We start from the raw sequence: 23,130 nt of genomic DNA, 5'->3' as shown, positions 1-23,130 counted from the left end.
AATAACATTATCCAAACCAAATTTAACCCTTTCCCATTTTTGACTGGCAGTCCGGAAGTAATTCAACATTAACATTCTACTTTCCCAATAATCTAAATGGAATTTACAAATTATTCTTTTGGAAGATTTCTTATAACAAATTACTCTTAAACTGAATTTAATTCCCCAAATATTTAACAACATATGATTACTATAGTGATCAAAGACATACCACTCACCAAAAACTAGCAGTAGTTGGCCAAAAAGAGAGAGAAATAATAGATTAAAATTTTGTACTTACAAATTCTCGCCGAGTAATATATCCCTGTTCACTTTACAAAATCTTGGAGCACTTAAGGCCGAAAATCAAACCGAAATTACTTTCTACTATTTTCCAATTTGACGAACAAAATTTTAAGCTCCTACTCCTGCTTACCTCACGTTTCATTCTAATGGAAACGTAATAGCTACGAGTAGATTACACAAGATAGATGGCGTTGCAATCACTTCGAACAAACGAATATCAGAACCCTGACATTGACCTACAGAGTCAATCTTTCCATACACAAGTTTGTTTAACTAATCAGCTGATCAGAAATGTCCATAGTTCTTCGATTTTTTTTCTCTAAACAAGAACTTGCAGAGAAATGTCTCATGGTGAATGGAGGCAGAAGGGAATTTTGAAGTAACTGTAGGCTTATGATTTCACTAGATTGTGGGGTGTGCGATGGAACATGTCGCGTCAGGCATTTATAAGACCTGTACAACATATATCGTTTGCAAAAATAAAATCCCAAGAGAATAATGAGTAAAAGGGAGAAAGGCGTTACTGTAAGGGTGGTTATATCTAGGTAAGACTAGGCATAGGAGGGAGTAGGAAAAAATAACAGCTGAAATGAAAACGAAAATAAATAACAGCATGTACTATTTTCAAACTATGCTCTAAGTATTGTACGATATGCCAATGAAAACCTTGGTGTATTGCAGAAGATGTATGCAATTCTTCAATTTTTTTTTTTTTTTTTTTTTTTTTTCAATTTACTAGGGATGCATAATAATGCTCGAGGACTCATTGTAAAAATAATGGCGATGTAAAATGTTTGAAGAAGTATTGTTTGTTCCACGTGGTGTACTTGGGATGTTGTTTGTCTTCTACTTGTAAGATATGAATAATTTTCGAAAAGAACTTATCCTGCCTTTGTAACTCAGCAATATCTGTCTTTAGTGAGGGCCAAGAATTGAAGGGGGTGGTATTTTGGTTCAACTAGGTGTAAATCCTGACTATCAAATTCGAGAGGTTGTCGTGACAATAGGTCAGCTATACAATTTTGTGAACTTTTAATTAAGGCTAATCTAAATTGAAAAATAAAATCTGTCCATCGTAAAAGTTTCGGAGATAAGTTGGCAGCCTCTAAGAGCTAACAACGCTGAGTTATCAGTTAACATTGTTTAATAAAATGAAAGAATTTTATAGTATCAGTAGTGATGAGTATTCGCCGCTGTCAATTCAAATACGTTGGTTCTTATCTCTTTTCTATGGAAGTAAGTAAAAGAACCGGAAGGATCACTTAAGTCAGCAGATTTTATTCACACTGAGAGAGATTATTGAGAAATAAATAAATAAATAAAAAGATTACATTGAAATAACGTAAAGTTTGCAATCACAAAATATTTTACACAAGAGACCTTACTTAGCTCAGATTCTTTTTCAACTGAAATTTACAAAGAGGAAAAAGTTTTACATGAGTATAAGGTGTCCTCTCACCCACATGACTCTGAATTCTCCTTTTGTCTTTGGCTGCTTCCGTCCTCCCCTTTTGCCAGCCTGTATCCTCCCTATATCTCTCGTGTTTATCACACTTTAATTATGTTTCTAATAATTAAGAAGTCTCTCTTGTCCCTTAGGCAAGGTTGTTTTCTCAAAAAAACATTTTAATAGTTCTTCTTCTTAGTACATATTAGATTATCTTATCCATTTTTTTTCTTGCAAAATCTGTTTCCCAACACAATATTGCAAACGGGGCTCCTAATAAATACTTTCTAAACTTATTCAAGGAATAGTAAATGGGAAATAACTCTTGCTCATAAATAGGTATGGGTTTAACTCGAGAAGGATGGCGCGCTCACACAGGCGATGGGGCGCCAGACGGTAGAATCGTTGCGTTTTTGCAATAAAATGGAACAGATTCCTTGTGAACTGCTATCAGGCATTAGTAAATGCTCTGTATTTTCAGTTGAAAATATTTCTAATATTGGTTCTTGCGTAATAGCTGTTTTAATTTTCTCATACGCCAACGTCATCTCATGCGTCCAATGCAGTTTCCCTTGATTACCTTTGAGCGCATTATAATAAGACGTAAAAAAATGATTGATTGCCTAGAGTGCTTGAAAGGAGACAAATAGATTCTTAAAACAATAATACAAACGTGGGTTTATTGCATATGCGTACATAATATATGACCGTCTCCAAAATGATAAGAGAGAAATGAATAACATTTAAAGTAAATGAGGATGTGGAGAAGATAATAAATAATATTTTGATGTACACGGGGTTACATATTCTCGTTCTTATGTTAAGACTGCCGGACAGAGTTCATGGTTGCGTACTTACACTTGGCTGAAGTCCATGATCAGGCACAGTCAATTGACAGCTGAGTCTGCACACCACTAACTCTAAGATTGTAGAACCTCACTGTAAACGATGTGCGAATGCGTTGAGGTTGAGTTGTGATCGCGATGTGATGATTTTTGTAAGATTTTTAGAGTATATATATTTATTTTCCATACTTTCGTTTTCTATTTCGGATTTGAGAAAATAGGATTGTTTATTTTCCCTTGTGAAAGTCTTCCGTGTATCACGGATAATTTGGTACCGCATAACCACTACCGTGATGGATAAAAGTGTCACAACAATGTCATAATAGTATCTGTAATATTACCAATGGTTACCCCAATAGTATAGGCTTATAAGCATTATGTATTCAATTTATCACAGATTCTATTTTAAGCTATCACTTTATCCATTTAAGTTGTCACTTAACCTATTTGAATTTTACCTAACCTATTAGCAGGTAGAACCAGGGTAAAGTTATTTATAAATAGGCACAATGATTAAGCAGTAATTCACCTGGGCTATCTCATTTTACTCTGAGAAATATTAGTTACACAAAAGTGGGTGTGACCCTCACAAAGCTATTCTAAACCCGATAAAATTATCGAAATGTATATGGGTCACCCACGGTAATACCATATTAAGTAAATGGTTGTTAAATAAAATATGATGTCTGAGTAAATTACTAAGCGCATTTATAGACCTATTTAATGTCATTTGGACAGTTAGATAACCTCTCTTATAGCCTTCACAGAAGCCAATATAATAATCATTATACACAAGAGAAATTAAAGAATAGTCAAAATTAAATTGAATTAAATTAAATCAAAATGAAATTAAATCAAATCCGGGTTTATCATAACCTGCGGCTATGAGGATATACTAGATTTGCATTGCCTGACTATAAATGTGAATAAAATATGGAAAACCATGAAATATGCAACTTACATGATCTGGTCCATTGATGTCAGTAACGACGACAATATTTTCGCGTTACAACAGTGGACAATTAGCAAATTGTTCCACCTGCCCGATAATCTCCGACTTGAGAGTTCGAGACGGATTGACTTGAACCGTATTTGTGCAATTGAGAGACTCCGAAAACTGAACACATGGTTTAGAAAACCAGTAGTTTTTATGTATGTCTCATTTGTTATTTTTCTTTCTCATGTCCTTCGAAACCAGTGCATTCTAGACTATGAAATAATAGTTTCGTGACGTATGCGGGAAATCACTGCTTTCACCATTCCACAAAACAACAATGTTTTCGTTATATATAATGGTTTTGGGTTTTCTGGTGTCCTTCCTCAAGTATCTGACTGTACCAATAATAACTTATTTGTTTACCTTTGGTTTTTCCAAGGTAACATTATTATCCACTGGAATAATATTGAGGCTTGATTTTTGAAATTATAAAAATTTCGACCAAGTTGAAGTTCTTTACGTTTCCGTAATACGTGTTTATAATATTTGCTTTTAACTTTCACTATTTTTACCAGGATGTTTTTCGATACTTTATTTAAAATATTTCACTTTTACTTGTTTATTGTTTGGTTTCCCCGAGAGATTAAGTAAATACTTCAGTTTTTAAAATCACAAAATAAAAGAATATCTTAATAAAGGGGTGCTGCTATTAATGTCAGGTTTGCGTAAAAGTTTCTGTAGTAATTTACCATTGCTAAAAAGGATATTAATTGTTTAACCGTGGCAGTGCTAGAATGGCTTGAGTTTTTGCAGAGTTGGGTTTTATTTTACCGTTTGAAATAACATGACCCAAAAATTCGACCTCTTGCATTCCAAAGACATATTTCTTTAAAGTGAAAAATAATGAATATTTTTCTGCCACGGTGAGTATTTTGTCTAGTGAGTCTAAAAGGTCTTCAAATGCTCGTCCAACACTGAGGAAAGCATCTACATACAATACTGTATCGTATCTTAAAAATAATACTGTTAATGTTTCCTTATATAATTATTATTATGTTAAATGAAATGGTTGGGATCTGTTAACAGATTTATTAGACAGATAATATCGTCGCTTTCAATACATAAGGGCGTAACTTACATTTTTTGGGATTTTCAGATTTTCAATTCTTCCGATAGATGTCAATCGTGTCTAGCTGCTGGGAAATTTTTGTGGCTGTACGGCGAACCGTTCAGCTCTGGGGGGTCATTTTCATAAGGGCGTTAAGAGATATAAAAGCAAGTTGTTCAAAGCATAAGGGCTTAAATGACACTTACGCCCTTCTGTATTAAACGATCTGAGTACACAGTAATGTGGTCTGGCGCTCATACGCCACAATGAGTACCGCATTTTTGGTCTCTTTGTATGTAAATGCCGCCATGGTTTGTTTACGATAGTTGATTTGGATTTGTTTAGGGGTTTGATTGTTAAAAGAGACTTGGTTAATGACGTACAAAGAAGTTTTTTTCTTTTGTTTTGCGAGAGTTCAAAAGCACTCAATAGAAAGGAAGCAACAGTTATTGTGTCAAAAGCAGGAGAGCAAGGAAGTCATAAAAATGAACAGGCGAAGCAAAATTATTGCTAAAGAAGATATTTGCCGGTTACTGACATACAATGACGATGATAGTGCTTCAGAGTGTACAGAGCTGGAAAATAATAGTGATGGGATCCAGAGTACTTGCCTGAAAAAGGTATAGTATATTTTCCTGAATTTAATATTTTTTTCTACAGATGAATATTTTAAATTACGAATATAATAGTAAGGATTTATCGATTAAGAACACTCCTTAAAATCTTTATAACAAAGGAGTGCCATTAAGTTTAATTTGTACTAATAAAGAATATCTATAATATGCTTTTAAGTTGTTGAGAGTAAAACTGCTGTACAGTAGGACAGAGCCTCAATAATCTCACACAGTTTCAATGAACTATGTGTCAAGTTTAGTAAGTTGTCCGAAGATGGAAGAAGAGCAGAATTGCAAAATTACGAGGAGCACAAACTAAAAAAAATGAAGCAAGGCAAGAAAAGAGACTAGACATGGAGAATGCATTGAAAGATAGAACTCATAAGGTGATTTGTTTTGATCTTTAGAAAATGTTATTACGCGAAGAAACTAAACGTTTACAATCTTACTATTTACGATGTTGCTACTCATGAGGGCTACTGTTATTTTTGGGACGAAACAAAGGCAAAGAGGGGCCCAAATGAAATTGCGTCATGTGTTCTTAAATCCTTACGCGAATTATCAACAGAAGTTGAACACGTGACCACATATTCCGATTGCTGCGGAGGGCAAACTTTAAACAAGAAATTCGCATCAATGTGTATATATACGGTGAGTAGCACTCATATAAAAATTCGCATCAATGTGTATATATGCGGTGAGTAGCACTCATATAAAAACGATTGATCATAAATTTCTTGAGCCAGGACATACAGATATGGAAGTTGATTCCATGAGTAGTACCATTGAGCATGCGAAAAAAATGTAGATGTGTTCGTTCCAACAGAGTGGTTAACTGTTGCTCGAATGTCGCGCAAAAATCCGTTTCCATACGAGGTACACTCGATGACAATAGATGATTTCTTTAACTTCGAGGAAGCACGAAAAACTTTTCTACCATGCAGCAAAGACCAAGAAGACAATGAGATTGGATGGCAAAAATTGCGATGGATAAGATTCAGTCAAGACGACTTGGGGACAGTTTTGCTGAAAACCCGAATGAGGGATGAATTTTCCATATTTTCGGTACGCAAAGATTCCCCGAGAAGCTGTACACTAAACCAGCCTACTCTCTTACCCCGGTATTCTTCTGTTCGACCTAATTCTAAGCAAAAGAAGGAAGACTTGGAAAATTTGTGCGATATAGGAATAATACCGTGAGACTACCCCGCATACTTCCGAAATCTACAGAGTGATGAAAATGTCGAAGATTTTGTTGAAGTCCATTGTTAAAAAGACTTTCTTTGTGTCAATACAGCCATAATGCTTACCTAAAAACATATTTTTATATATTCTATAATGTATAGTCAAAGTTACATTTTTCATACAAAAATATTATGTACAACATAATAAACACTCTTATAATTATAACAAAAGAAAAAACATTAACTGTAGTATCAGTGCTCATTATGTACAAAACTGTAAAATATGTGAAAAATAAAGTTACTAAAACATACGCCACTATTGTTATTTTAGAACTAGAATTTAACATATATCTGTTCACAGCATAAGGGCGTAAGTTAAAAACTTTGCAATTTTATCAAGACATACGAACAGCTGGAAAGTCAAATCTACACGGAAAGGAACATATGTCCCTCGCCAATAAGCGTCCAAACTATTAAAGGTTTCCTGTAAATAGTCAAAAAGTTATGTTGACTTGAACATATCACAAAATCTTATTTCGCTTCTCCTGTAAAATTATGAAAATGTTAGTTACGTCCTTATGTATTGAAAGCGACGATATACAAAGTCACATTCTGCCTTTTCGCTATTATAGGCACAGTTGTAGAGACAATTTAATTATTTATATATATGTGCCATTAGCATTAGCAGATATCTTTTAAACAAACACATTAATAAATGGGAGCCAACTTGAGATTTGCATTCTCAAAACAAATGTACTATTCAATCATAATAATTAAACAAATTATAAATCTGAATACTCAGTAGTATAAGTGAAGCCTGTTGTTGGAAGACCTACCAACAATCTGGCATAGCAAATGTCATCATAACAAATAAGCAGTTAGGAGAGAAAGGACAACTTACTGGCCAGGAGAGTGTGCTGCCATTCTTGAACGACTTCGAAGAACCTTGGTAGTCGAATCAACTCGAATCTTCAAATCTTCCAAATCATAACTTCTTGTTAAAAGTGAGTCCTTTTATATGATTGTGGCAGAACACTTTCCCTTTCACCAGAAGTTGTTTACAATGATTTGTCCGTCTGATGAAATATCTTGTTTCTAAAGAGTGTTGCTATTGCCTTTATATTTAAATGAGTTTTTTAAAAAGTTTTAATTATACTCAAATATAATTATCAAATTTATATTAAACAACACAATACCAATTGCGACTGTGGAATGTGTTAAAAATGTCTTTTAATACACGCCTAAGATTTAAGGTGGAATTGAAGTGTCCTTGTGGCATTTTTGTTAAACAATACTGTTTATGTGGTAAGTCAAGATCTCGAACTGAAAATGCTGTAGCATCTTGATCTTTAGACAAGTTCAATTGAAGAAAGCAGGATACAAGATTCAAAGACGCCATAAATAATGCGTGACTAAGTTCGTCTAGCGTGTCAGTGCACCTAGCCGATTTCTCATTGCATCGGAAATTCTAGCCGAATTCTTAGATAAAACCTTGTGGTCCAAAACCAATCTAAGATCCTCGCTGTTTGGTTTGGGGATTGCAAGCAAGTTACTTTGGTATAGGCTGTCTGACTCACCTATCACCCCATTATTAATAAGCTCTATAACTTTTTGGCGCACCTTGTCTCTCAATTTATGCGGAATGGTGAATTAGGGATTTTTAAATGGTACCCTATCTATCAAGTCTAAAGATACTTCGTAAGCATCCATAGAGGAAAAATCAGTATCAATCCACTGAAAGCAAGTGACATGTCTGCTAAGAAGTTCTAAAAGTCGCTGTTTCTGATGGGGGAGAAGGGCTTCACTGATTTTGGATTTACTATATATAAGATTTTGAAAGTCTATATTTGTTTTTATTTTCTCCAAACGCTCTGTTTTCTTCTTTCTACCTGCTCTGGTGTTGGGTCGTAAAGCTTCATAACTGTGTGCACTTTCACGTTGTTTTGGTCTGGTGAGAAGAAAATGCCTGAAGCTATTACTGTGTTTCGTTTAAATTTAACATAACTGGATGTTAACTACTGGAATGCACAAGTTTGAGGAATGAAGAATAACATGAGCCGTATAGCATTTTTGAAGTTTTTTAAAATTTGGCTGGTTTATGTAAAAAGTAGTATGTGCGTTCCGAGTAGGGGATAACAAGGGAACAAAACACATTTGACCCGGTAGAATAACCGTGCTATATCCAGTTTTAAATGCTAATTTAACTCGGTTAACAAGAGTTGGAGATCAAGTAGCAGTTTGCGTATATTTCAGAGGTGAGAGGGGTAAATGCCAAACCTGTGAAGTGTGAGAATTTGTTTGTCATAATCTATATGAGCCCTATGATCTTGTAAAAACTGACTCGAAAGAAGCAAAAGAATGGATGTTACTGGGGATACTCTAAACAAAAGAGTAAAAGAGTGGTTACCTATCAATGTCCTTAATGATACAGCTTTCGTTAGTTCTAGCTTAATATAAGATATCCCAGTAAGTGTCGTTTTTTAGAAAAAATGGTTTTACAGTTGGAAGTAGTAAAGATTCAGAAATGAGGTTCACTTCTGAGCCACTATCATGAAGTATTGGGTTTGTTTTACCTTCTATCTGACCATTTATCATCGGTAAATGTCCATGAAATTTTAACGGAACCTGTACTGTTGTCTGTTTAGCAGACGAAGTTTGGGAGGATGGGGAATTTTGAGAAGCGGTAGTCGATTGCATCTGAGTCGTTTGAGAAGCAGAGGAACCGGCCTGGGGGCTGAAAAGTGAGGAAGTGCATTATCAGGGAGTTAGATCCCTGTAAAACAGGTACTTTGGGTAGAGGTGGGGGAACTGCTGAGGGAAGTGCTGTTACCGCTAAGCAATTGTAGGAAGGTGAGGGAACATTTCTCGAAAGAGATTTTACAGGAGTAGGAACTATAGGGAGATGGGAAGTGACTGGTAAGGTAGGTACTGGAACTGAGGTGAAAGATTCCGGAACTGAAGGAACTAAAGGTGTAGGAACTAAGGGGAAAGCTTTCAGTTCCGACGGAACTAAAGGTGTAGATGCCGGTACTAGAGGAACTGGAGGTATAGGTGCCGGTACTGAAGCTGTAGGTATACCGCTTTTGGGTCAAGAGTTCAGCCCTTTGTAAAGTTTCTGTTTGTGCCACTAAGGCATGAAATGATGCGATGGAACGCTGAGCGAAATCCACAATATATTTTGGTAACAACCCACTAACAATATCAGAAAGTAGCTCCGTAAAGGTTAACTCGCGAAGAAGCTGCTTACTTAAATATTGCTTTGCATTTATGTAAGACAAGAGAGACTCGTCCGGTAATTGAACCCTTGACCTATATTTCTCTATCACTGTGAGCTGAAGATCTGAATTCGAAAACTGCTCTAAAAAGGCTTTCTTGAGATCTGTCCAATTTAAGGTTGTGTGGATCTTTTGACTTAAACCAGTACAGCGGTATGTTGGGCAAACAAAGGGAAATATCTGCACTTTTTTTTTGATCTGACTAGTTTAATAATACACCCAAACGTTCAAAAGACTATGAATTTTTCAGCAAATTCTCCTGGAAGGCCTGAGTAAATTTCTAATGTTATAGGAACTGGAGAAACAGTTATACGTTGATTTGCCATTGCGGTATTTCTAGCCCGTGGCATTATACAAACAAACAAAGCAAATACTTGAGAGAAAGCTCGTGAACACTATACACACTATGATAATAGGAATGAAATAACTGAAATCTACAGAGTGCTAATATTGTTAACCAAATGTAGCTCTAAATTACGCAAAGAAAACAAAACACAAGAAGTTCATTTTTGTGCAATTCGCCTAATATTTGGGAGCCATGTTTTGTAACTTTAAAATACAGAAATTGTTGCTAATTTAATCAATGATTATAGAATATTGCTTATTGTTTATCCTCGGTAGAAAGACAATATTTCAGATGCATCTTGATTATTATTGAAGAAGTTAAATAGACAAGGTTACAAAATAATAAATATAGAAATTAATTTTAACAATACGCCTGTCATGGAGGAAGACCTCCATGCACGAACTTCTTATGTGTTGCTTCTTAGCATAATTAATGAAGTACTTACAGGAAAGTTGTTGGTATAGGCTGAGGTCCATACTGCCAAGTTTCCGATTCTAGTGGTCGACTATGTTCTGACTGACGGACCGACTGTCAAATGACTGACCAATCACTGACCCCTTGTTTTACCATTTTCTCTTTCATTTTTAAATTTTACTTCCTTGAAAGTGCGTTTACGGAACCTCAGCCTGTTTCTTTTATTTTTAATCTTAAAAGTTTTTAATATATATTGATGAGTTGAATTTACATTACAGTCCACCCATGTCCGAGTCTCGCTCTGTCGCTGAATTTGAATTCGGAATCTGATTTAATTCTGTATGATGCCTTGTCTCTCTTTTTCCTTTTTGTATCTGATGATATACATCATTCTGACCCTGAGGATCTCGATAATAGCTTTGTTTTTCTTTTTCTCTTAAGGGCTTTCAACGCTACGTGATTGCCTGAGAACCTGATTAGCAAATAATAAATTAACACTGTCTAAATTCTTTTTTCTTCTATCTAGATTTCCATTACTTAATTAACGAAGTGTTATATATATTATTATTCCTAATACAATGATACTTAAAAGTGCTGCTAATAAAGAGCTAATGATTTTAATTACAGAGCTAATTATAATAATAATTATAGGAGCTTAAGGGCAGCTCAGTTACACGCCCGATTTCCAGGGGAATTATGTAATAAAAGCTCAGTAATGTAATCTGTCACGCAGGAAGTTAAATTAATTACATTGAATATGTTGAATAATTGCTTGTTATAAACTACACATAAGGATGATGCAAGTCACTTAAATAAAAGATAGGAAATGGAATTTGTATTTTATTACAAAAGGGTGATGATCAAATGAATTTAATGGGAGATCCGGAGTTCTAAATAAAAGGGAATAATTAGAATTTCTAAAGCCGATCAACACTTTGTCTTGAAGGGTCTCGGTTTTTTGACCGGTTATCTCGTTAGCTGAAGGCTTACCAAATGAGACAAATATTTTTAAAAATGCCAATGCAAGGCTATGAGTGTAAATAGAATATCAGCTTCCCTTTTCCTCAAACGAACCTGTTTGAGAACAAATCAAAATATGTTTTTTCTTACGTACGTTTTTCTGCTTGATGCTGTCCAAAGGCACTGGGCTTGCTGCTGTCATTTTTAGCTGGAGATTTACGACGCACTTAAGCACTTGGTTTTGAGTGTGAAAGTCCTAGCTTCGAACCAGCCGGAAGTCTTCCTCTTCTCTTCTTGGCGTTGCCTCACAGACTCGTAGAATCTCCTCGCTGCTCGGCACGGGACGTCGTGGTCCTGGGTTCGAACTGGCTGACGGTTGTCCTCGATGTCTCCTTCTATGGAACTGGACTCGTGAGCTTGAAGTCCTCCCTGGAGGTCGTCTAATGCGGTGACGTCTTTCGAGACCTGGACGTATGCCGGCTCAGCGTTTTGGACTGCTGGTGCTGGCTACTACATCACCAGAGTAAAGGCGTCGAGTCCTCTTGAGCGACGCTCGGCACTGAGTGGCGGCGTATACACTCTTAATAGATAGTCATGAACTGGACGAGTAAACTCAAATTTTTTGCTTGTATACGGATGAGCTTCCTTGTTTACTTAAATGGATATTTAATATTAAGCTGGTGAAAGTGTGTTTTTATTTGACATCCGTGTGCTTGTTTCTGGAATTAGGTTCGTTGTTTCCTTGAATAGAGTCTATTCTAGAATCGCAACGCTTGTCCGAATGTTCACTGTTCCAATCTGGCTGCATGTTCGCTACACTAAAAAGAATACAAAAATAATATTGATTATTTAAATAACTTTAACGTTAGAATAAAATTTCTTAATATGTTTGATACAATATGATGATTTTTTAAAACTCAGTTCTTAAAACTTAATTACAGAATTAATTTCTATATTTTGTGATTAAAATTTCGAGAATTTCTACGCGGGAAATGTATTTTCTTCTGCGGGGGAAGATTCCCACGGGCTACCTCTTGAATTCATTCCTGTATCCACCATACATCATTCCCGTTTTCCCACGAAAACAATCGGAAAACGCGAGTGCGTTAAAAAGTTAACCGTGAGACGAGGTAAAAAATACAAACCGAGAAGTTAACATCTTAAAATTCAACGAATTGAAATATTTCTATTTCAACTTGATAGTAGTAGTCTGCAAGAGACCAGGGCAAGTTATTTAATTTTGGTTGAGTTCCCGCCTGTCACGCGGGAGACCGGGGTTCTATTTCCTCCCGGGGAGCCATGTTTCGTAACTTTAAAATAGAGAAAAAGTAAGGTAAACCGGCCAAATATCGGATAGTTTTTGTAATCACTGCAGAAAAGCTATTAAAAGTGCAGAGAAATCGGGAATAATTGGCAATATGCTAGATTACTCCTTTACCTTGTAACTAAAACATATATAGAGATTCTCGCATTGTTATTTTTTATTATTAAACAGCATATAAAAAAAGTGCAAGTTTAGCCACGAAAAAAATCGTCCAAATATCGGATAGGTGTATGTCTAATATTGGATAGGGATCTCACAAGGGAAAATACAAGTAAGAACAACAACACCCGTTCTGGAAGTGCAATTATATTTATTGATCTTACAAAGGAAAATACAAATAAGGATAACACTCGTTCTGGAAGTTCACATATTTATTGGTTGCTTCTTTAGCATTTATTGTGTGCATCGGTCACAAATGTATGTTTGCCAGTCGTCACAACCCCACATAATTCATGTGCCCAGAACAAGCACATAGTACAACGAATCCACTTTTCACCCCTGCGGTCGTTACTGAAGGCCTAGCCGCAGGAGATGCAGTCACAGTCATCTGCACTACCTTCGTCATCAGTTGAGATAAATGGGATACTGTCATCGGATTCTTCAGAGTCAGACACGTCGTAGGATAATTTGCGTTTTGAGTTTTTCTTCAGCCTTTGCTGCTTGTTCGTTCTCGATCTTTGAATTTTCTTGCCACTTTCACTGCTGTGCCTAGCTTTGATGCCTGATTCCTTCGTCTAGTAGCAGAAGTACGCTCCACTAATTGTGTTAACTCTGCTTTGTAAGGGGATGATGTCAGTACAACAGCCTTTCCGGTTCGTCGTCCAATACTTGGTTTCGAGGCGGAAGGAGGGGATTTTAAAGGTTGAAGATCAAATGACGAGACATGTGTGGACGATGATCCATTGGCGGAAATACCCGAACCAGAAGCTCGAGAAGGTGAAGATGTTTCAGCCGCACAATCAGGGATTGAGGAACACTCCCTGAGTTCATTAAGACTAGTTGGATTGTAATTGGTAGGATTGCCGCTGGTGGACGGAGCAGTGATCGTGTCCTCATCTTGACCCTCTAGGAAGTCTGACGGCCCAAATACGAGTGGATCAAATGGGAAAATACCACATTTTCTGAAGCCATTCACTGCTGTCTCAATTATGGCTGTACGTATGTATGCTCGACCAAACAATGGCCCCACCTGATATACTGTCAGCGGTTGAAAAGGGTGGCTGCCCAACCAATTCTGAATTTCATGGGTGTAGGCTTTTTTTGAAGATCAACTAAACTCAACTCTTTCAGCTGAGGTAAGTTTTCCAATGTCTTTTTTCCTTTCATGCTGATGAGCTTCACTTGTTTCCCTTGTACAACCGTTATCCCCGTTTAGTCAACATTGTAAATTTTATGCGGGTGTCAAAGAATGTGTTCTTTTTTATGCGTGCAACCTTTCACTCGCGCTACCGTAACTGCACGTGGAGTATGAACAGCTAACGACGGATGGCGACGAAGAAACTTCTTGAGCCACTTTACCCGCCATTCCTGTAGATGATGCTAATGTTTAAATAATACGATAGTATAGATTTAGAGCCTTTTTCTTTGTAGTTAATTACTTGTGCCTGTCAGTACGAATTTTTTAAAGGATGAGGTTATTTAATAGATTGACGTCTTTCCCTTATATTAACAACGAGCAAGGCTTTATTTCTCATAATTACAAGATAAAAATAGAAATTAAATTTACTAGGGAGACCATGCGCTCAGCTTGGAGCCTAAATGACAGCCTTTTACATATAAAAATGAAAAATACAACTTACAGAGTTATTGTTAAGTGTCCACCCATGTTGTCCAACTCGACGATGGATTTCGACTGTATTAGTTGATTTCTTCCTCCCTTTCGGATCCCTCTAACCTTTTTTATATGTAATAATTTTTCTCATTTAGACCCTGATGTGATATGCTTTTATAAATAAAACTAAATCGTAAATTGATATATTTAATACCTTTTAGTGAAAGCATATCTTGCGGTAGTAATAGTGTTAGTATCCTTTTACCTTATTAGAGATTGGGAAAGAAAGATGATATTCATTGTTTATTATTTATTACAAGTAATTTAATATAACAAGCTGCAGACTTCTGGTAGTAAAGGAAATATGCTAAACAAGAGAAGATGTAAAGTGCACTTTAAATTAGTCTGCATGATTAATAGTTACTTCAAAGTTTTAAAGCAATTTAAATATATATTTAAGGTAAGCCTTAGGAGACCACCAATTGAGATACAAATCTCAAAAAGACATATTAATAAAGCAAAGGTAAAAGAAAACTTACAATGCAAATAACGGTTTCTTAAGTTCTCTCATGTCTCTGAATATTAAAGTCCAGTGAAACTATTAAGAGATAAGCGTCCATGTATGTGTCCACTTGAGCCGTAGTTTTCCAAGATGAGATTGAATAGTGTTTCGATCCTTTAAATTATCTTTTCAATACTCAAAAGAGACAATTACAGAAACTACTTAAGTGGCAATGTTGTCTACTGAAAGGAATTATTTTAATTTAGACAGTAACTGGTTTATTGGCTATTGTATTACAGGTAGTATAGTGAGTTACAGTAAGTTATCCCCTCACGGGATACCGACTTTGCTACCCAAATCCACAGCTCATAAATCAGAGAGAGGATAGAGAAAATGACTTACACTGCAGGTTTCAGTCCCATACTCCAGGAAGGTCAGCTCTTCAATCACTTTGTCGAGAAGATTCACTGTGGAGAACGGCGATGAGAGTGAGAGTGAGTGTGAGATGCCCCCGCTGCTGCCACCCACCTTTTTATTTGGAATTTTATCTTTGTTTTTTCGTTTTATCTAGTTACTAAAACACTTTAATAGTCATTTATTTGAAGGTTGGGTGTTAGCATGCGGGGTCAGGTTTTATTCGGTTGCATACTGGTTTCCGTCGTTTTCAGTCATTTCCATATCTTGAGCTGATTTTAATGCTTAAAGATAACAAAGAAAGAGATTTTTGTTTTTCCTTCCTGGCGGGTACGTGACAGTCCCCCACCAGGATCGCACCAACAGTCAACGTGGTCATCGTGACATTTTATTTCACAATGTTTTTTTTTTTTTTTTATTTTTGTTTGTCCTTCCTGGGTACATTCCTGGGTCCATTCCTGAGTACAAGGAAAAATGCCACTGTATATACACTGACACACACAAAAAAAGAAAAAAAAAAAACACTGAGATCACTAATACACTGAATCACTGAAAGTACGTTTATGAGCGTGGGCGGTAGCAAAATGGATATCAAGGGAGGGGATGGAGCAGAGCGTTGTTGACGGCGTGGTATGGTCCAGAGTTCCAGAAAAGCCACGCTGGGAAAGATGTGGAGATTGGAGTCCCCCACAGTCGAAGGCGGTGGATTTCGGTTGTGGCGGGGCTGTGGTCCATTGGCCAGCGGGTAAAGCACCTGGATCAGAGATGTCGGAGCAGGAACAGTTGGAATCTGGATCCGGAGCGAAGAAGACGGTGCCGGTGTTGATCGCCAGATGTCGGAACAGGAACATGCGCCGTTGTGGATCGCCAGATGTCGGAACAGGAACATGCGCCGTTGTGGATCGCCAGATGTCGGAACAGGAACATGCGCCGTTGTGGATCGCCAGATGTCGTGGTGCGGGGAACGGGAGGGAGTTGACAGTAGCAGGAAAAAAGGTAAAAACACATTAGCCTGAACGACGCGCCACCTTCGTTTCAGGAATTATGATATCTGATCATATTTCAAACCAAGAGCGTCATTTCAGATTTTGCTTGGGGGGGGCAAAACCCCTCGATATAAGTAAAATTTCGCGTTTTTTACTCATTTACTACTACTCTATTGGAAAAAATCTATATAAATCTCAAACTCAGAGGGGGCAAATGCCCCTCCCTGCCCCTAAATGACGCCACTGTTTCAAACACATCAACTCCTCCACAGAACTTCTTCCCTTCCATAGTCACACATAATCACACACACACAGACATTCACGGATCAGTCATGTATTAGTCGATATGTTACGACATCAACGACAGCCAATGACAAACCTAATACGTCGTTTTTGAAATGCAATAAACAAAAACAGTACAATTTTCAGTACGCTATTCATTACTGCTGAACGCCGAACACAACACCTTTTTCAAGCGTGACGAAAGACCGATTTTTTTTTTTCAATAAAAACAACAACAAAGAATTGTTACGTGACTAGCACAATGATTATAAGTACTGCACTTTATAACATACCGCTCACAAATAAGATTGGCTCTTCCACTCTAATTTTCTCTTTTCCTTAAACAAAATTGCGAACATCACATTTTGATTAATTCGTAGCCTACATCACGATGCGTAACATGCGTGCGGATATTCATTATGCGGGATTTTGAATAACAGCTATACTTTCCATTGCGACCGTATTCATCCCTCTCCTATCTCATACACCGAACACGTCTATTGCATTCATAGCGAGTAGTCTTGTTTGATTACTATAAATTTATTATTTCTCTACAGGAAGTGCAATAATCTCATTTTTTTTCTTGCTTCAGTGGGAACATATAAAAACCATAATAACAGTAATAATAATAATAATAATAATAATAATAATAATAATAATAATAATAATAATAATAATAATAATAATAACCATCTAAAAAAATAGTTCGGACAACAAACAAGAAAAAGCCAAGGACAGAAAGGACACGGCACGTTCTCTACCACTACATAACACTTCACGTGTAGAGAGAGTGAATGAGGGGCGTCGTTCGATTTCTGATGAGGGGCGGCCCGAACCACCAAATACGCCACTGCAACAACCTCGTTACTTTCCGATACCCTCTTACCGACGGGCCGGTTTTCGCAGTCACACGTGACGCTCATTCGATCATAATTCAAATTATTATGATTTGTTTAAAAAAAAATATATTAAAAAAATAAAAATTAAAAGACAGAAAAAATAGAAATAGCTAACAAGAATAAAAACACCACAAACAGAAAAACACAAAGAAACCGTATAAAGTACTGGTCCCTTAACGTTCACACCTATACTTCAATTTAATGTAGAATAAGAGGTTATATGTTCGCTTACGAAGGGGGCTTTGCCCACCCGTCCCTCCCATAGCTCCCTCAATCACTCCATAGTGGTACTCTTTGTCACAAATTCCATATCAGATTTCAGTTTCTCGCTTTGGCGCGTTCGGTTATAACAGTCACGTTTGTGATCAGGAATCATTCAGTCATATATAGGAACATTTGGTATGCTAATCAAATATACAGTACAGATTAATACCTCCTTTCAGGGGAGGTATCTTTCATTTTCTGGCCATACTCGGCAAATAATTATATAACAAAAAGAAAAAAAAGAAAAGAAAGAAAGAAAAGAAAAACACAAAAGCAAAGTACTTACCCTCAGCCATTCTTCATCTGGTTCAAGACACGGAACAATTGTTACACGATTCACCGCATTACGCGAAAAAAAAATACAAGCGGCTAAACGCACCCGTATCGATAATTGATGACAATTATCGATGTCACCTTTGATTTGCCACTCCGAACTTCACTTTAAATATATTCATTTCATAGTTTCAGGCACCAACACAAGGTCGATATTGATTTAGTAAGCAACTAGTACATACTTTCACTCGCAGTCTATGTTCCCTGCAGCTATTTTTCACGTATTTCCACTGCAAACTAGCAAATTCTTTACATTATCTTTTAACGGAAAGCACCTTGGCAATAGTGAATAACAACGTTTTTTTTTCCTTCTCTTTGTTCTATGAAGCAAGCTTTTCTTTATTTAGACAAGACCTTGCAACAATTTCTGTAGTTTCTTTTTCTCAGACACTTACATTTTAGACAGCTGCCAATAATATGAAATAATATACAACACATGGTAAATTGCTGCCGCGAATTACAACATACGTATCACATACGGGTTTCCATGGGGCTAGAGCCCCGTCTACATGTATTTTCTTTCTTTCCTCTCTAATGGAAAAATGAATAAACTTATTTATTAATATATAAATAAACAGTCCCACGCATCTCACAGTTTTTTTTCTTTTTTTTCAGAGCCTTCATAACGACTTGGCTTTTCTGTATTCACGGTTTAGAGTTGACACCCAGCCATGTTGAATTATCGATTGGCGCAGAGTATACTAAGATTGCACATGCCATTCCCCACACTCATATGGTACCTTTGGTTTATTCCTTCACCCTACCTTCGTTTGACCCCACTGACATTACTGTCCCATGTAACCCGGACAATGGATCAAGATTCTGTACTACATTAACAGAATTTTTACATTCTGTCAACAATTTTACCTCTGATATCTTTCAAGCAACCTACGCAACCAAATTCGCTACTGTCGGTCCAAAACCGCGCACTACCCGTGCCCTTCTACCATTTTTAGGTAATTTTTTGAACTGGCTTACAGGAACAGCTACAGAATCTCAGATCTCGAGTTTTATTACAAATGAACATGAACTTAAAACATACTTACAACTTCTAGAGCAGGAACAAATGGGGGTTCATTCACACTTATATAATTTCTCATATTCCCTTTCTCGCCTCGCCAATGAGACACGGCTTGGTTTTTCACAAATTCAAACCGCTTTCCGTCGAATTATTGACGATGAACAAAACCTTACGGCTCAACTATCGAGTAATCGACAACACCTCTTGTCGTTTATACAATTATTCTTTCAGATTGATACCCTTCTACTACATAAGTTAAGCGAAATTTTTCACCTAGATATATTCAACAATATTTACGAAAACTGTAATCGAAATTTGCTTCCTACTACTCTATTACCCATCAATACCTTACAAAATGATCTCGCTAAACTCAACACTCGCTTGTCCACAAAAGATCTCAAAATATCGCCATATTTTTCGCCTCATTTAATACACTCAATGCCGCTCACCCAGTGCCATGTCACTCCAGACAAAGTCTATTTGCAAATACGTATTCCGGTTTTGCCCCTATCTTCTTCTTTTACTTTATTCCGTATTAGGACTTACCCGGTCGCCACACGAAATGAAACCTGTTCGCTTGCTTTACCCACAGATCTTGCCCTCTTTAATGCTACGCATACCATACCCCTTTACAAAACAGATTTGCCTTCCTGTGTTTATTCCCCTCGGCCATTTCTATGTCAACTCCCGGTAATTTCGAACCGAAATTCACAGCTCACCACATGCCTGCATCATTTACGTTTCCCCACAATAACCGGACTCTTTCACGGCGTCTGCAATTTTTCTTGTACCCACAACCACCCTTTCTCTATCCTACAGCTATCTAGCAAAGAGTTTATCTTAACCAACCCCCCTTCTCCACTTTTTCTCGTATCCCCGAATGGTACCCAGCAACCATTACTCACACAGGACACTAGTACCATTAGGGTCTCCATACCTTGTGATCATTCACTGTCGACATCCACTACAGTTTTAATCCAACGTCCTTCTCTTTGTTTCCATAGTATTACCAACCCACGACTCATTTTATTACACCATATGCTATCAGTTAATCATACCTTATTTACCCTTCCCGCTGATCGCTTGTTTCCCTTTTATCCTAATTTTACCAACATTCCCCTTAATTTCAGCAAGCAAATTTCCCCCGTTTCACCCACTCTTCACACTTACAACCCTCCTAGTTGGGCGAGTTGGATTCCAGAAGAATATGCTTTCCCCATACATAGTTCCCTCCTATCTTTCCAATTCATCTTATCTTTAGCCAATTCCGTCTCCATTTTTCTTGTATATCGCCGCCTTCAACGGTTTGCCCATCACTCAGACCAACCCCACCACGAAAACCTTCCTCGGTAGTATAGTGGTTAGTATCCCCGCCTGTCACGCGGGAGACCGGGGTTCGATTCCCCGCCGGGGAGCCATGTTTCGATCCTTTAAATTATCTTTTCAATACTCAAAAGAGACAATTACAGAAACTACTTAAGTGGCAATGTTGTCTACTGAAAGGAATTATTTTAATTTAGACAGTAACTGGTTTATTGGCTATTGTATTACAGGTAGTATAGTGAGTTACAGTAAGTTATCCCCTCACGGGATACCGACTTTGCTACCCAAATCCACAGCTCATAAATCAGAGAGAGGATAGAGAAAATGACTTACACTGCAGGTTTCAGTCCCATACTCCAGGAAGGTCAGCTCTTCAATCACTTTGTCGAGAAGATTCACTGTGGAGAACGGCGATGAGAGTGAGAGTGAGTGTGAGATGCCCCCGCTGCTGCCACCCACCTTTTTATTTGGAATTTTATCTTTGTTTTTTCGTTTTATCTAGTTACTAAAACACTTTAATAGTCATTTATTTGAAGGTTGGGTGTTAGCATGCGGGGTCAGGTTTTATTCGGTTGCATACTGGTTTCCGTCGTTTTCAGTCATTTCCATATCTTGAGCTGATTTTAATGCTTAAAGATAACAAAGAAAGAGATTTTTGTTTGTCCTTCCTGGCGGGTACGTGACAATAGATTGAGATACAAATGTATAATTTCCAGACTATTTATATGATTTTACTTTTGGTAAACATCATGTTTGTTTTGATAAAATCCAAGAGCTTAACTACGTTAGTGTTATTTTGTAGTGTGTTTGTGTCCTTGGATTTTCCGTTCACTTTTTCAAAATAAATTTATTTTTTTACCTGAGTACACACTCAAGAAAAAGTTTGAGTTCATATACATGGTAAAAATTTTAATATTCCAACAAAATGAAATAATTAGTTCTTTTTGATTATACAACACACTGAGGTTCTCCGTAACAGTTTTGTTTGCTCTTCTAATTACTTTTTATGCTACGTGACTGCCGAAGAACTTCATTAGTCCACGATAAGTTTAATCGTTTTTCTAATTACTTATTAACTTTGTGGTGGACAAACACCGTGTGCGTGGGTTTTCTCGGGGTTCTCCCGTTTCCTCCCACTTTCTTCATTCCACCATTTCATTCATCACTCATCATCACCGTCTCCGTTAGCCTAACCGGCATAACCGTGGGACGTAGAACTTAAAGATTTCATTTTTTTTCTAATTACTTATTTTTTTAAAAGGAACCTTTTTCATCTAATTAATACGCATATTTTTCTTACATACATAGTTGCTAGTTCTAAACAATATTGGTTATTTGAATATTTTTTTTTCAACTTAAGTCTTATAATTTCATTACAGTCCCCCACTAGTGAGAAACTATTCTTGAACAACACCGTAGTGTTTGTCGATATTGATTTATAGTTATATTTATATTTTTAAACTTAAGTCGTCCCACTGTTCTATTCACAGACACTGGTACACTTATACGAAAATACAGTTTATAGTAGCTAATGGTCCATGCACCATGATGTCACACCACTGGCGACAGTGGCCAAACTGCTTAAGAAGGGCGAGAGCGACCCTCAGCCACAGCCCCCTCACGGCCTATGCTGTATCGCCTTTGTACATCTTATTCGGACGTGAACCGCGCCCTCCTTTGCAAAATATTCTCCCTACCATTGATCCACCCACGGATGTTGCGGACAGATTAGCCATGCTGAATGAGTTTCGTAATCTATTAGAATATATATATAAAGGAAGAAGCCTTTCAACGTTTGAAAGAAAAAAGTGAAAAAAATTAAAGTCCCACGGAGTTTCCTCCAGGATCTCAAGTCTTAGTTAAAAGATTAGCAACGCGTAAAGAAGAATGTGGTCCCCTTCGGTCACTTTACAACGGGCCATATAGATTATTAAAAAAGCTTGATTCTAACTCTTACCAACTTGACATGGATGGCAAGTTTGTGAGTGTAGCGAAAAATAGATTAAAATTATTCGTTCCTGATACAGTGTTAAAATAATACGGTAGTTAGTGATATCTTGTCTGTCAGATGACAATTAACAGATTACTAATTTCCTTTTCAACAAGCAAGACTTTATTTTTCATGAATTAGAGGTTACAATTACAAATTTAGATTGTTCTCTCGCAGGAGACCATTCGTCCAGCTTGGAGTCTTATATGGCTCATTCCATGTGAAATGAACCAATGCCATTTGCCCTTATGTCATGGATTTTCTTCATATTTTTTCTTTGGGAAGATACCCATGAGAAATGACCACAGGAATATTTGCAGATTTTTATCTCCTAAACGGACCTCAGGAAAAATAAATGAAAATCTGGCATTTTCCGAGACTTCTGCCGCGGAAAATCGACACGTAATGTTAAAAATCCTGTAACTCCCTTATTTTTCGGCCAATTGAAGTGTTTCTGGTGTCAAATTAAAGCTAATAGTCTCTACTATTCAAAACTACTGTTGAATCAGAAAAAGTGGTTCATAGAAAAGAGATACAAACTCTGAAACACAATTTGTATGATTTATATGTGATTTTTGTAAAAAATCATATCTGCTAAATCACTGA

The 23,130-nt window shown here is 36.9% G+C and overlaps 1 non-coding gene across 1 annotated transcript; it reads left to right on the top strand.

Moving 5' to 3' along the window:
* The first annotated feature begins 20,554 nt into the window (after positions 1-20,554).
* On the top strand, positions 20,555-20,626 carry TRNAD-GUC (transfer RNA aspartic acid (anticodon GUC)). Its single transcript has one exon. It is a non-coding gene; the product is annotated as a tRNA-Asp (tRNA).
* The last annotated feature ends 2,504 nt before the right edge of the window (positions 20,627-23,130 follow it).

The sequence above is a fragment of the Thermobia domestica genome, chromosome 16 (genome assembly GCF_964235325.1).
Source record: "Thermobia domestica chromosome 16, izTheDome1.hap1.1, whole genome shotgun sequence".
In the NCBI taxonomy this organism is placed as follows: Eukaryota; Metazoa; Arthropoda; class Insecta; order Zygentoma; family Lepismatidae; genus Thermobia; species Thermobia domestica.
The sequence above is the reverse complement of the archived record's forward strand: the minus strand, read 5'-3'. Positions and strand labels throughout refer to the sequence as shown.